Here is a 16,607-nt window from a genome sequence, read left to right on the forward strand (position 1 = left end):
AAGCATTTGACAGAGTTGATGACTAACGTACGGCAAGCAAATTCTTGTTCCTCATAAGGCCAATTAAGTCGCAGGGTTTATCCGTTGAGTAATTCAGTGGTTGAACCAAAAGAGTAAATTATTATTGTTATTATTTTATTAGTAGATACACCCAAAAGATCAAATTATAGACGCAAAAGATTAGCTTTCATGTCCATATCATGCATGCTGAATGAGAAGCAACAATAAAATGGAACCCCCCATTATTTCTTTCTTAGCTACAATTAACCATTAAATCTTCAAGCACTTAGCTTCTATGGCCTGATCTCATCATGCATTTTTATCAATTATTTATTCTCCATGTATAGTTTATTAATAACTTGCAAAAAGTAAGGGGAGAGGGAACTTCTGTGTATGGTTGTTTTCTTAAGCCGAATTTTAATTATTTTTTTATCTATCATGTTTGTATAATCATATCGAGTTTAAAATTATCAATCTGATGTTGGGATGAGTGAATAATCTAGTTGAGATACACACAAAAATCATTGGACTCGGATTGCATTATACCAGGGCATAGTATGAGACAATCTTGAAACCATATGCTTGTGTTAGACTAAGAAACAAATTCACAATTATGCTGAAAGAACAACATAGAACATACAAAAATCTTAATCAATGTTAAGTGGATTCGAGTGAGTGTTGGATATAAATATATATTTCTCGTGTATTTATTCATAATATGCTTCAAACATAAATGTCTTAAGCTAATAAAAAAGTATTTCCATTATTTTCTCTTGTATTCTTATACTGATATTTGTATATCAGAGCCATTGTCGAAATTCTTACAATCATCAGAGGACATTAGACTTAAACCACACCTTCCTTGTGTAATTGTATCTTCCGCTCCATCTGCAAAAATGAAGAAGGATAGCATTATTTCCATGGAAGATAAAATAAATGAGTATCCTTTATATTTGTTTCCATCGCTTTGGCTGACAATGGATAATTGGATATGAAAGGCAAAAAAGCAAGCACAGTCTAAAGTTAAGTGGATAAGAGACCCTGCAGATTTTAAGTTTGACTGAAGTCCTTTACATGGTTTATTTGTATATATAGCATCAGTTTTGATCACTTCTTAGTCAAGAACTCAAATAAAATCTTCCCATATCTACTGAGTTAGAGCAAATATGAGTGAGCAACTTTCAAATGGACCTTGGAGTGTAAATTTCAGCAAGGCAAAGCCTTATTTACTTATGATATTCTTGCAATTTGGTTCGTCTGGGATGTACATAATCAGGATGGTAACTCTCAACCAGGGCATGAACCGTTACGTGCTCGTCGTGTATCGTAATGCCATTGCTGCACATGTACTTGCACCGTTCACACTGGTGCTTGAGAGGTGATCATAATTGTATCATATAGTACATGCATTCATACATAGTAACAGTGATCTATGTTGCTCTCGGTTCCAATTTGAATATCAAATACGAATAAAAACAGGACTAATCTCTATATGCATATTCTCCTTTCTTACAGGAAAACAAGGCCGAAGATGACATTCTCAATCTTCCTACAAATAATGACCTTGGGATTTTTGGAGTGATCTTTCTCACTTCTTACTTCAGTAGCAGTAAACACCATTACATGGAAATTCCAATCATACACAAATTCCCAGTTTGATTCAGACCAATCAAGTCATCTAGGAACAGTTTTTTTTTTGATGTCCGATATTTTGTTGTTGTTGTGGACAGGCCAATCCTTGATCAAGGCTTCGTTTACATGGGAATGAAATATACATCAGCATCATTTACATCTGCAATTATGAATGCAGTCCCTTCAATCACCTTTGTGATTGCACTCATTTTCCGGTAAATTTTGCGGACTCCAAAATTATCTGCTTTATAGTTGCTAGTTTCCAGCCATTGAAATTCATTCACGAACTGCGTGATCAGATTGGAGCATTTAAATATGAAGGAAATACGCAGTATAGCCAAGGTAATTGGGACTGTGGTGACCCTTTCAGGAGCTTTACTCATGACACTTTATAAGGGCCCGCCCCGTTACTGATTTAATTTGGTCAAGGAACACAAGCCACCATGGGAGCAGCGGAAGCGGCGACTCGTCCGATAAGCACTGTGTCGCAACCGTCTTTCGGTTGGGCTCCGGTATTGGGTTTCGACTTGAAAAATGTGGATTGAGAGTCGTCACCGATCATTTATTTAAAACAAATGGGTTGATCGGATACTCTATTTCTTACCTGATCTGCGTCTTTCCAAAGATGTGTCGGGTTCGGGAGTCGGTTACGGTCAAGGAAGGATTAGCACCCTTGAACCGCCCTTTCGGTACTACGTAATTTCCAGTTGTCTTTGATTAAGAAAATTGCAAGTTAAATTAAAAGGTAAAATTTGATCCGAATTACTTACCTTTAATGAGTTTACGGAAATACCCTTAAAAAATTAAAATAAGATGTTAAAAGAAAATAATAATAATAAAAGAAAATAACAAAATTAAAGAGTAAACCAAGGAAATAAATGAAACTAATAATAATAAACATAAAATAATTGGATAAAACAAATAAAAAAATGAAATTGAATAAAATAAAATAAATGAAGAAAAAAATATATATATAAAAAAGAATAAAAAAGTTAAAGTGTTTTTAAATAATAATAATAATAATAAGAACAAAGAAACTAAAAACATAATGAAAATAAATAAATAGTATACATAAAATAATAAAATAAAAAATATATATAAAAATATAAAAATGTATGTTTAATATAATAAAATACTAAATAGTTACAATAATAATAAATAAATGAAAAATAAATATACATATAATATTAACTAAAAAATAGTAATAATAGAAATATAAAATAAAATGAAGTAAGAATATATATATAGATAAAAAATAATATAATATATATATATATATAATAATAGGAAAATAATATAATATAACGCAAAGAAAAATGAAAAAAAAATTATAATAAATAAATAAATTAAATATAATTAAATATATATATATTTATACATATAAATAATAAGGGTTAAATTAAAATAAAAAATGAATTAGGGGTCAAAATTAAAAGTCAATCGAAGAAAAAAACGACAAAACACGCGGATCCACACGACCCGTTTATAAAAATCCGAATAGTTTTTCAAAAACACAAGCCTCGGGGACTAGATCTACAAAAATAGATCTCGAAAACGCCCCTGTTCATCGGCCAAAAACACTTATCTCAGTTTTCTTTCGAATCAAAACACAACAAGGGTAAGGAAAAATAACATGCGAAGATATGAACATTACATTTCAAAATATAAATGCTTCGAAAAATGGCTACGAGTTTCTTGTAATTTTTTGCTTGGTATTTCATATATCATTCTCCGAATGTGTTACAATAGTGAGTTACAATGGCTATTTATAGTGCTTGTGGATCCTATCTTTAGGAGTTTAAATCATAGTAGAACTCTATTCTATTTTTAGGAGTTTGAATCCTAGCAAAATTCTATCCTATTTTTAGGAGTTTGAATCCTAGTAGGACGAAAAGGTGTGTTGACAGCTGCCCCTCTTTGCCCATAGTCGTGTAACGGGGATAGGACAAAGATTAAAAGATACACTTTTCGTTCAGTGGAGTTGAAAATAGACTCTAATGTTTCAATAACTCCCTGTCGAATTGAGTTATGGATGACTCCTCTATCGTGAAGTCGAGTTTATCTTGAAATGATATGAAATTGAAGCCGTAGTTCGGAATTTGAATCAGCACATGGCTTCCCGTTGCCCTTCGGTCTTCTTCTCGGTTTAAAGACCTTGGATCGGAATCGAACTCAAAAATCTTCATTGACAGATAGCTTTTTCTTGACTTAAGCTATGTTGCTTGAAAATGGTTGCTTATCACTCAGGCACGGCTAACCCAGGTCCTCTTCTCGACTTGAAAACCTCGACTGCAACCGGAAAGTAGTGCGATTGATGTGTCATCGAGCTGAATGGAATCGATCGACAATTTTGATGGAAGATAACCCTTCTAGCCTTGAGTTATGCTGTAAATGATGTGCCTTGGAGCTAAGCGTAGTCGAACTCGAAGGTCTTTGTTGACAGATAATCCTTCTTTGAGTTGGATATCCATCGTCGTGAAGTTGAAATCCAATCTAAAGATGGATGATGCTTGTGTGCACGATTCCCTTCATCGTGAAGTTGAAACCGCGGGTGACCCCTTCGTCGTGAAGTTGAGCATGGAATTGGATATCCTTCGTCGTGAAGTTGAAATCCAAGTAAGTAGCATTGTTCCGAGTCCAATATCCTCCGTCGTGAAGTTAAAATTGGCTCTGGAATCGGGAAATTGTTTGTTGACAACCAGCCGTCCCTTCGTTGTGAAGTTGAACTTGTGTTGTCTCGAGTCTAATATCCTTTGTTGTGAAGTTGAAATTGGCTCCGAAATTAGGAAATTGTTTATTGACAACCAGCGGTCCCTTCGTCGTGAAGTTGAACTTGCGTTGTCTTGAGTCCAATATTCTTCGCTGTGAAGTTGAAATTGGCTCTGAAATTGGGAAATTGTTTGTTGACAACCAGCGGTCCCTTCGTCGTGAAGTTGAACTTGCGTTGTCTGGAGTCCAATATCCTTCGTTGTGAAGTTGAAATTGGCTCTGAAATTGAGAAGTTGTTTGTTGACAACCAGCGGTCCCTCGTTGTGAAGTTGAACTTGTGTTGTCTGGAGTCCAATATCCTTCGCTGTGAAGTTGAAATTGGCTTTGAAATTGGGAAGTTGTTTATTGACAACCAGCGGTCCCTTCGTCGTGAAGTTGAACTTGGGTTGTCTGGAGTCCAATATCCTTCATTGTGAAGTTGAAATTGGCTCTGAAATTGAGAAGTTGTTTGTTGACAACCAGCGGTCCCTTCGTCGTGAAGTTGAACTTGCGTTGTCTGGAGTCCAATATCCTTCGCTGTGAAGTTCAATTTGGCTCTGAAATTGGAAAGTTGCTTATTGACAACCAGCGGTCCCTTCGTCGTGAAGTTGAACTTGTGTTGTCTGGAGTCCAATATCCTTCGTTGTGAAGTTGAAATTAGATCTGAAATTGGGAAATTGTTTATTGACAATCAGCGGTCCCTTCGTCGTGAAGTTGAACTTGCGTTGTCTGGAGTCCAATATCCTTCGCTGTGAAGTTGAAATTGGCTCCGAAATTAGAAAATTATTGTTGACAACCAGCCGTCCCTTCGTTGTGAAGTTGAACTTGTGTTGTCTTGAGTGGCACGATATCCTCCGTCGTGGATTTGAAATCGTGGATGTTTGGCTTCGAGCTAGATATCCTTCATTGTGAAGTTGGAATCTACTCTCGAGCAAATTGTGAGTTCGAGAGAAACTTTCAATCTGTCGAGTTGGTCGAAGTGTAGCTTCTTGCTGCTGAGTTAAGCAACCAACATGAATCTTTAAAGGTTCTTTTGAATCGAGTATCCTTCGTCTTGAAGTCAAAACTTGACTCTAAAAGCTGCAAAAAATTATGTATGTGGAAAATGATAAATATGATGCTCTAAAATGTATGCATAAGATGCATGTAACATGAATTGGTTATATTTTATCTCCTAAAAAAGGTCTGATAATTTTCATTAGGATGTTAAATCCCCAAATGATGCCCCAATATCCAAAAATGCCCCAATATTTGGTGTTGAATATTCAAAGATGCCACAAATGTTCCTCATTTCTTGCTTCAGCATTGATTCTGAGCATGAGTTTTGTGTCTAAAAGTCACATGTCATTTATCAAGATCCACTCTAGAGAGATTGTCTTGTTTGAAAAAAAATGTTTTTCTTTCTCTTTTATTTTCAAGTTATGAAAATATCAATTAAAAGAGTTTTGAAAAAGTTTGATCCAAAGTTTTGAAAATATTGTCACTTTCACGGTTTTACAATTGAGACGAATCATAAACTAGAGTTCATCGGATATCAAAGAATTAATTATACTGTTAATCCTTTAATGAATTATAGCTATTTGACAAGTGCCAAGATCAAAGCTATTTTTGGGAAGTGGTTAAGTAAGGAAATGATAAAAAAAAATCTCAGGTTATTATGTTTGGTCAAAGGTTTGGCATTTGATGCTCAAAGGTTTGGCATGTGATGCTCATAGGTTTGGCATTTGATGCTCAACGGTTTGATGGGGTAGCTTGTATGCTCCTCTACTGGAAGTGTTCTCTGACTCCCAACCTTCGTGGTCACACTCGGGTTGTGTGATGTCGTATCAAGGAATTTGTGTGATCGCCTCAGTTGCACAATTTTTATATCCGAGCCGCTTTTTCAGGTTTTCAACTCGAATCCTCTTTTGGTTTCTAGACGTTATTCAGGATTTACGTCTTGAACCCCCCCTTTGTTATTTTTCTCTACCATGCATTAATTACATTGTTTTTCGCAAACAAAGATTAATCTTGATGGGCGGGATGAAATCTGAAGATATTCTATTCTGTTTAGAAATCCATATAGAATTAGAAGGGACTTTTAAGGCACGTAATGTAGGTCAGGGTTCATGGTTATGAAAGAAAATGATAAATAGGCCCAAACAAGTGTTTCAGGGTGTTGAACCAAGGATCAATTCATTCTGATGCCTTCAATCTTGCTCAAAATGTTTCTCTCTCTTGATGCTCTATGATCTTCGAGTGAAGTGATTCAGTGATTCTGGAATGATTGTGCTTGATCAATCTCATAGTTTGAAGCTTGATGTACCATTTGTCTTTAGGGAATCTTTGCATGTGCTTTTTTGTCCATTTTTCTTTTTGATTTTTGTTCTTTCTTTTTTTTGTTTTCTTCTTTTTTGCTTTTTTTCTTTTTTTATTTTTTTGCCCTTTTTGTTCTGATTGAATCTTCGCACTTGGCATTTGGTTCACCTTTTGGTATCTCATCTGAATTAATGTCTTCGCTCATGTGAGCATATTTCTTCCACATTGCCCCCAGTGTGGAGGGTAATCCTTGGTTAGGGTTGAATTAGAAGAAAAATACTACAGGCTCAAAAAGGGACACAAGGGATATATATTTTTTCTCCTGTTGTGAAGGGATAAAGAAATAAAGTCGTTCATCATTTCATACATGTAAATCTTCACAGAAGAGGTATCCCCAGGTGGATAGATTTTCAAGATTAATTCTATTCACATGAAAACAGTGTAATTAATGTATGATAGAATTATTTCAAATGAATTCTTCTTCTTTTTTCCCAGATGTCTCAATGTTCAGGCTCCCCGCGAGATGCCCCAAGTTGGTTCTTTAGAAGAATGCTCATGTTAAAATGAACAACTCAATGCCTTGGGTTTTAATGGTAAGAAAGGTTATTTTTTAGTCTAAAAAAGACAGTGGTGTGATCTTATTGACTCAAAGAAAGGTAAGAGTGTATAAAAAGATAAAGGTAATGTTCAAGAATTTCAAAAGGAGGTAATGTCAAAATTTCATCTTTTGGTAATGACCATGAGTTGTTTTGGGCAAAGAATCAAGGTATTTTATTCTGGGGTTTGAGACAGGGTAAGAAATGTCTAATCTTTCCATATGTCAAAAATCTATAATTCTTGAAGAATTAAAAGAATCATTAATTCATTTAATATTCGAAGAACTAAAGATTAAAATTTGTTCAATTGATCCACCTTAGAAAGCAGCATAAATTCAATCATTTAAAAGATTAAGCAAACATGAAAGATCAAAGACGTGTTCAAACAAAACAATCCTCTAAGTACAAATGGTATATACCATGCCCCTTTTTTCGGCAAGCGCCTTACAGTTTTCATAGGAATGTTTGGGGCTTCTTATGTGGTAACAGCTAACAGCTTCAACATCGTAGCCCTTAGGATATGGGGATTCTTTTCTTAGATCATCCTGACAGGCTTTGTCCTACAATCAGCTGATCAGGCTCCCACTGTATTGTTTTCAGTTTTTTTCTTTTGATGTTACAATATTGCTTCCATGTGGTGTCATGTGGTTAAAACCACTTCATCGAATCCTCCATGAAGAAATTTCATGTTTATAAAAATGCTTAAAAATGAAATGTAGATGCACAACGCAAAATGAAAAAATGCATGAAATGTTCGAGGCATTGATCCAGAAAAGTGTCCATTATTATAAATAATCCTTGTTTCGAAAAAAATGTTTTATCTTGTAAGAGACATAAAAACAATCAAAGGTACATTCGGACTAAATCCTCTAGACCCCGAACAGCTTCCAACAGGTTGACAAGTCTTCTGTTTTCATCTGTCATTGGTTGTATGCCTTGTTGGACCACTCCAGCTTCCCTTACCAGGCCGTGTAGATGGTGATATGTCTTCTGTACTTGATCCAGGAAGTCTCGGATGACTGCGTCTCTGGCCTTCACCCTTTGTTGTGCTTGCTCCCAACGAAAATACCACTGTAAACCTCCGTCGAAGGGCACTATCTGAAGCTCGCTTGCTTTCTTCTTGAACCCATCTACAATAGTTTCTAACTCAGTTATTGTTTTGCCATCTCTCTCATGTTGTTTCTCCAGATTAGCCATCTGGATTTTCAAGCGTTGGTTTTGATGCTGGCTGTCTACTAAGCATCTCTGGGCAGTTTTTATCTGTTCTTTCCAAGCTCTCTCATCAGGCCCCTCGAACTTTCTTTTCAAGCTATGAGCTTCATCTTTCCAGTACTCATAAGACACCTTCAACTTGGAGTTATCCTTGACCGTATCTTGATACCCCTTTCTCAAGTCTTCAAGCTCAAAATGGACTTTTTTATGTTCTCTTTCTAGTTTGTCTACTTTATATTTCTGTGAGTCGGCCTCGAGTTTCCATTGATAACGTTCAGTTTCAAGTTCCTTAATCCTCTGCTTCAGCTCGTTATTCACAGCTTCAAACTATGTCTTGGCTATATCCAGTCTGGAAGGGACAGTCCTGATATGTTCTTCCATAGTCCGAGTGTCTTCACAGTCTGGCACCGGGACGTTATCATTCTTTCTCAATCTTCTCCACTCCACATAATCCCGAGTAAGCATGTCTCTGGCAGCAACGACATCCATTCGAAATACTTTCTTCCATGACTCAAATGTTTCCCTGATCATTTTCTTATAACTGTCACCGCTATACACAAACTCTGATTTAATTAGTCCGTATATTATGGGGACAAACCGACGTGCCCCATACTGTCTAAGTGCTAACAATGGAGCATACCCAACTGCACCCCAAAGTCTGAGTAAAGTTATAGTATCAGAATCCCCACACCGGAAAAGAACGTCACCGAGGAACAACCAGGGGGCTCTCCAGGTAATATCCCGATCCTGAAGATGTGTAAAAACTTTCATCCACTTTTCCTTTGAAGCACCTTCATGCCATTTCATTGTGATGAACTCCCCTAAAGGTGAATATGTGGTGCTAAATCGGCGGTAGGTGACCCCGTTAGTCTTCCATAAATGGTTGTGAATCCAGACTTGAAGGAACTGAATACACCCAACGAGCCTACCTCCACCAGATCTTCGACAATGATTAAGAGACCGAAAGGTCTCGGCTAAGATGGTCGGTACGGGGTTGATTCGTCTCGGAAGTTGTTCAAACAATTCTACCACGGCTGCGTTAATGCAACCCAATACCTTCGGAAAGATAATCAACCCGTACAGACCTAGTGCAAAAAGGTATATAGTCTTCCACTTATCAGGGTGGTTCTTCATTAATTGCTTTATGTGGATCCATTCAATTCCTTCCCCACTGCCTCTGCGCTGAGTCCGGTCAATTACCCATTTTTCATCTACTCCCGCAACTTAGCCAGTCTGTTCTTGAAAGGCTGACTCTTGATGTGTTTGATGTAGGCTCGCTCCAGTTTAATGCTTTCACAGTGCAATAGTGTAGTATACTCCTCGATGGTAGGTACCATGTCCTCTTGGTTAAAAGTGAAGCAACTATATCCCGGGTTCCAGAATTGAACCAAGGCTCTGATTAAGGGCTCACCGGTCTTGACATGAAGCAAAAGTGCAATGTCACCATACCGTTGACTAAAATTCTATTTTCGATCATTCTTCCAACTGTCCCAGATGTCTCGAAGTTCTTGCACATTGTTCTGTTTTAGGCTGATAGAGGCATAGCTAACAAGCTCTGACACATAACTTCCTTGAAGACTGACTCCCTTTTCTTTCTGAGTCTTCTCGGACCATAGTCGTACATCGGGGTTTTTAATCTCCTGTATTACAACACCTTCGTCCATTAATGCAGATTATTTATGGTTAACGAACACGTTTTTTGGTGGATCAACACCTCTTTTGAATGATGCAGATGATGGAAATAAAATAAAAGAAAGGAAAAAAATGAAAATAGTTAGTAAGGTAAAGATAATAATCAAAGCAATCATGAAAATAAAAGTCCTACCCCACATTATATCTACCCCACATGCTTATTATTCCTACCCGGACATGATCTCTATCCCGCAAGTTGATTTTGAACAAGTCCTAACCGCATAAATTTCTAGTTCACATGTTTTGAACAGAAAGTAAAGCAGAAAATAATTTTGGCATCCTAGGGTTTAAAACGAGGTTTTGGGGTGGGCCCTAACTCCTTGTAGTCTCCGGGTTTAGGTTTTAAAAAAAGGTACTCGAGTTCTCCTTGCCGGTGCCTCCTTGGGCTTACCAGACCCTTAGTCCTAAACCCATCACAGGCTTGTGTGGACTAAGTTAAACTCGAGAGGAAACATTCCCTTATGCCCATACGGAGAATAAATTCACACGAAGGCATAAGATATATGAATCCCGAAGGTTACTTGCTAGGCTCATACGATGAATAAATTCACACGAAGGCGTCGCTTTCACCCCCACTTAAAACGGGTTCGGAGCTCGAGTATAGAGCCTTTGGATGAAAAATATTTAAGGGTTGAAATCATTAAAAAACGGTCAGTACAACTATTTACTCGAAAATATAATCAAAAGTAAGTAATAAGGATCGAAATGTTACCTTAAAATTTAAACTTACCTTTTCATTAAAAAGACAACTGGAAATTACCTTAGCCTGACTCACTTACCTGTGTCCCCGGTAAAGTCGCCAAGCTGTCGTAACCGTCTTTCGGTTGGGCCCCGGAATTGGGTTTCGACTTGAAAAATGTGGATTGAGAGTCTCCACCGATCATTTATTTAAAACAAATGGGTTGATCGGATACCCTATTTCTTACCTGATTTGTGTCTTTCCAAAGATGTGTCGGGTTCGGGAGTCGGTTACGGTCAAGGAAGGATTAACACCCTTGAACCGCCCTTTCGGTACTACGTAATTTCTAGTTGTCTTTGATTAAGAAAATTGCAAATTAAATTAAAAGGTAAAATTTGATCCGAATTACTTACCCTTAATGAGTTTACGGAAATACCCTTAAAAATTAAAATAAGATGTTAAAAGAAAATAATAATAATAAAAGAAAATAACAAAATTAAAGAGTAAATCAAGGAAATAAATGAAACCAATAACAATAAACATAAAATAATTGGATGAAACAAATAAAAAAAAATGAAATTGAATAAAATAAAATAAATGAAGAAAAAAATATATATACAAAAAAGAATAAAAAAGGTAAAGTGTTTAAAAAAAATAATAATAATAAGAACAAAGAAACTAAAAACATAATGAAAATAAATAAATAGTATACATAAAATAAAAAATATATATAAAAATATAAAAATGTATGTATAATATAATAAAATATTAAATAGTAACAATAATAATAAATAAATGAAAAAATAAATATACATATAATATTAACTAAAAAATAGTAATCATAGAAATATAAAATAAAATGAAGTAAGAATATATATATATAACGTTAGGAAAATATAGTAAAAAAAACATAGTAAATAAGTAAACATATATAAAAAATAATATATATATATATATATATATAATAGGAAAATAATATAATATAACGCAAAGAAAAATAAAAAAAAATTATAATAAATAAATAAATTAAATATATATATATATATATATATATATATATATATATATATATTTATACATTGGTTAAATTAAAATAAAAAATGAATTAGGGGTCAAAATTAAAAGTCAATCGAAGAAAAAAACGACAAAACACGCGGATCTACACAACCCGTTTATAAAAATCCGAATAGTTTTTCAAAAACACAAGCCTCGAGGACTAGATTTATAAAAATAGATCTCGAAAACGCCCCGGTTCATCGGCCAAAAACACTTCTCTCAGTTTTCTTTCGAATCAAAACACAACAAGGGTAAGGAAAAATAACATGCGAAGGTATGAACTTTACCTTTCAAAATATAAATGCTTCAAAAAATAGTTACGAGTTTCTTGTAATTTTTTGCTTGGTATTTCATATATCCTTCTCCGAATGTATTACAATAGTGAGTTACAATAGCTATTTATAGTGCTTGTGGATCTTATCTTTAGGAGTTTAAATCATAGTAGAACTCTATTATATTTTTAGGAGTTTGAATCCTAATAAAATTTTATCATATTTTTAAGAGTTTGAATCCTATTAGGACGAAAAGGTATGTTGACCCACTAGATATCTGGGACACTATTGATCCTTGTCGGTTGTGTTGCCTGGTCTTGTTTCTATGTTCTGCAAGTAGGTTGTCTTACGTGATATTCCACTAATGGATGGAACTGTATGCTTAGAAATCCCATGCCTGCTCTGCAACTGTGAATAAATACAATCAGAAATTAATTTAATGAGTGAATTGTTGTTGATTGAAATGGTTCAGTCAATTACCATAAAGAAATACACAGCGGAAATCTCTCTTCCTCCTTGATATGCTTGACGGGTACAATCCAGAGTTTGGCAATTGCCTTGGCTGTAGAACATCACCTTAGTGGATGGGCTTTGGGCTGGAACGCTAGGCTTTTTGCTCCATTGTACTCTGTAAGTATCAAACATCTACCAAATATTTCGATTTAGGTCAGACTTATGAAGTATCTTAAATCTCACCAGGCCCACAAATATTAAGTATTTGTGTTATTGTTAATCAAATTATCAGGTTACCTAATAAGCTAAACTTGAACAGCATATTTATTTGTAGTGCATGCTAATTACTGCCAATCTGGTTTTAATGAAGGGTATAATTAGCTCCGGGATTACATATTACGTGCAAGGTCTGGTCATGAAAACAAGAGGCCCTGTATTTGTCACTGCCTTCGACCCTCTCTGCATGATCATTGTTGCAGCTCTCGGTTCTGCCATTCTCGGCGAGAAAATTCACCTCGGAAGGTACTTCCATCAAATTTCCTGGCACCGTAATCAAAATCACTTTAAATGGAAATCCCATACAAAAAGGAAATGTAGACACTAATTTCTCGCCACTCAAGCAACCACCGCCGGAGATCTCGGCACCAACACCCTCACCGAATTTTCCGGCACCTATATCATCAACAACCAACAAACGAGGAGCTTTAGTCCCATTAGGACTCTGAACCAAACCTAAAAATAGGTTTCTTGGAGCACTATAAATACAAGAAGAAACACAAGAAACATAAGGAAGGAGGATCACGGGCAAGAAGTTCGAAATAAAAAAAAAAATAAAAAATAGGGGTTAGAAACTTACCGGGGCTGCCGTTGGGTTCGTCGAGAGAAGGTTTACCCATGCGGTGGCCGGAGCTAATATCATCGAAGAAAGAGCCACCTTTCATGGTGGCCATCGAGTGGCCATGGTTTGTTTGAGTTTTGCCGTGGGGTGGAGAGCTAAAAGAGAGAAGGAAGGAAACTGGGATTTGATATTACGGGCAGAATGGAGATTAGGGGAGAAGGAATAGGCATTACTTTGTTATTTTAAGGTCAAATCGCGTTAAGGTCCATGTACTATTAACATGTTCTGCATTTAAGTCACCACATTCGTGGGTTAATTACGCATATGTCCTCTATATATAGGAAACACATATTATTTTGGTCACTAAGTTAAGGCTAAATCACCCTAAGTTCTCCTAGTCTAGCTGAGTTTTCAGCTTATGGTCACTAGTTGTATTTATTTTTATTTTGGCCCTCTATTTTACTTTTTTTTTAATTTAGTCATTTTCGTTTTATTTATTATTAGTTTTTCTTTCACGATTTTAGTTTGAATATTTTTTATTCTTATTTTTATTTTTTTTAAACTAACCATTTTACTTTTTTTTATTTTATTCATTTGACTTTCTATTATTATTTTAATTTTTTATTTCATTATTATTGTTTTTGTTTATTTTCTTTTTTTACTATCTTTTAATTTTCTCTGTTACTTATTTTATCTTAGAATTTTTTCCTCGTATTTATTTTTATTCTATCATCTAACATTTTTGTATTTTCAGTGATATTTTCAATCAATCAAAGGTAAGTGATACAAATCGGTTTTTAAATTTAAATTTAAATCTCTAATTTTTTGCAATTAAAGACAACCGATAAATTAATTGGTACCGAAAGGGCAGTTCAAGAGTGTTAATCCTTCCTTAACCGTAACTGACTCCCGAATCTGACACATTTCTGGAAAAACGCAGGTCATGTAAGATGGTGTCCGACCCACCTAAATTCGTTTTAAAACGGTCGGTGGTGACTCTAACCCAATTAATTCAAGTCGAAGCCCAATTTTGGGGCCCAACCGAAAGACGGTTCCGACAGCTAGGCGACTCTGCTAGGGACAGGTAAGTGAGTCAGGCCAAAATTAATCTTCGGTTTTATTTTTATGCGAAAATAGTAAATTTAAATTTATTTATTCGATTCCAATTATTTACCTTTGATTATTATTTTTCAAATAAATAGTTGCACTGACGTGTTTTTTAATGATTTCAGATTTTTGAAAAGTTTTCATCTTTGGCTCTATACCCGAGCTCCGAACCCTATTTAAGTGGGGGTGAAAACGTCGCCTTTGTAATGGGCTTAAGACTAAGAGTCTGGCAAGCCCAAGGGGGCACCAACAAGGAGAACTCATGTACCTTTTTAGAACATAAAACGGGAGACTACATGGAATTAGAGCCCACCCCAAGACCTCATTCCAAACCCTAGTCTGTATTGAATTATTTCCTGCTTTATTTTTTGTTCAAATCATGTGAACTAGAAATTGATGCGGTTAGGACTTGTTCAAAATCAACTTGTGGGATAGAGATCATGTCCGGGTAGGAATATTAAGCATGTGGGGTAGGACTTTTATTTTCATGATTGTTTTTTATCTTTACCTCACTAACTCTTTTTATTTTATTCTCTTTTATTTTTATCTATTGCATCATTCATTCAAAAGAGGTGTTGATCCACAAAAACATGTTCGTTAACCATAAATAATTTGCATTAATGGACAAAGGGGTTGTAATACAAGAGGTAAAAAATGCAGAGGTCCGACCATGGTCAGAAAAGACTCAGAAGGAAAAGAGAGACACTCTGCAAGGCAATTATATGTCACGTTCAATCAAGAAGACGTGGTGCCCACAATCGAAGAGTATTAGTATACCACTCTGTTGCATTGTGAATGACTCGGAATGGACCGAGATTTACACCAAGCACATCAAAAGTCCACTTTTCGAAAATGGTTTGGCAAAGGTTGTAGGGGCAAGAAGAGAAAAAGGCTACTGACCGGGAGAGTCTCTTCAGAGACAACAAGAACAAGATGTTGAAAACCTAGCTGAGTTAGAGGCCATTGTGGACGAGTTTAAGAGACAAACAAATGAACTTTAGATAGCTCCTATTGACGAAGGCTCCAATGGCGTTTCTATTAGGGAACATGCTCAACAGAGGGTTAAAGCCAAAAATGCAACCATTCGAGATTTCTCAGAACAAGTACAAAAAGCAGCTCAACACTTGCACCATTCAGCCAGAGAAGTCGGAGCGGTTCGACAGGGTATTCAACCGGTGACAGACAAAAGTAGAGGACTAGTCAACCTGTTAGAAGCCTTTCATGGTCTAGAGGATTTAGTCATAATATACCTTTGATATTTTTGTCTCTTATAAGATAAAACACTTTTGTCCCAATAAAGATTATTTATAATAACATACATGTTTTTAGATCAATGCTTCCAACGTTTCATGCATTTTTGCATTTTGCATCTATATTTCATTTTTAAGCATTTTCATAAACATAAAATTAAGTCATGGAGGATTCGATGAAGTGGTCCTAATCACGTGACACCACATGGAAGCAAGATTGTGACAATTAAAGAAAAAACTAAAATCAATACAGTGGGAGCCTGATCAACTGATTATAGGACTAAGCCTGCCATGATGATATGAGAAAAGAGTACTCATATCCTAAGGGCTACGATGTTGAAGTTGTGTGCAGTTACCACATAGGAAGCTCCAGACATTCCTCTGAGAACTGTAAGGCACTAAAGCGCAAAATCCAAAACCTGGTGGATCTAGGGGCATGAACAATCGAAGAAGGGGGCATTGCATCTACCATTTGCACTGAGAGCATTATTTTGTTTGAACACGTTTGCTTAATCTTTTAAACGACTGAATTTATGTTACCTTTTAAGGTAGAACAATTGAACGAGTTTTAATCTTTAGTTCTTCGAATATTCAATGAATTAATTATTCTTTTAATTCTTCAAGAATTATAGATGTTTTGACATGCGACAAGATTAGACCTCTCTTATCCTATCTCAAACCCCAAAATAAAATACCTTGATTCTTTACCCAAAATAACTCATGGTCATTACTAAAGACCAGATTTTGACATTACCACCTTTTGAAACTTTTGAA

The 16,607-nt window shown here is 35.6% G+C and overlaps 1 long non-coding RNA gene across 1 annotated transcript; it reads left to right on the forward strand.

Annotated features, from left to right (window-relative positions):
• The first annotated feature begins 2,014 nt into the window (after positions 1-2,014).
• LOC120216844 lies at positions 2,015-12,701 on the forward strand. The gene is made up of 3 exons (XR_005525088.1): positions 2,015-2,116; positions 12,459-12,521; positions 12,658-12,701. It is a non-coding gene; the product is annotated as an uncharacterized LOC120216844 (long non-coding RNA).
• The last annotated feature ends 3,906 nt before the right edge of the window (positions 12,702-16,607 follow it).

The sequence above is a fragment of the Hibiscus syriacus genome, unplaced genomic scaffold (genome assembly GCF_006381635.1).
Source record: "Hibiscus syriacus cultivar Baekdansim isolate YM2019G1 unplaced genomic scaffold, ASM638163v2 tig00110174_pilon, whole genome shotgun sequence".
NCBI classification, from domain to species: domain Eukaryota; kingdom Viridiplantae; phylum Streptophyta; class Magnoliopsida; order Malvales; family Malvaceae; genus Hibiscus; species Hibiscus syriacus.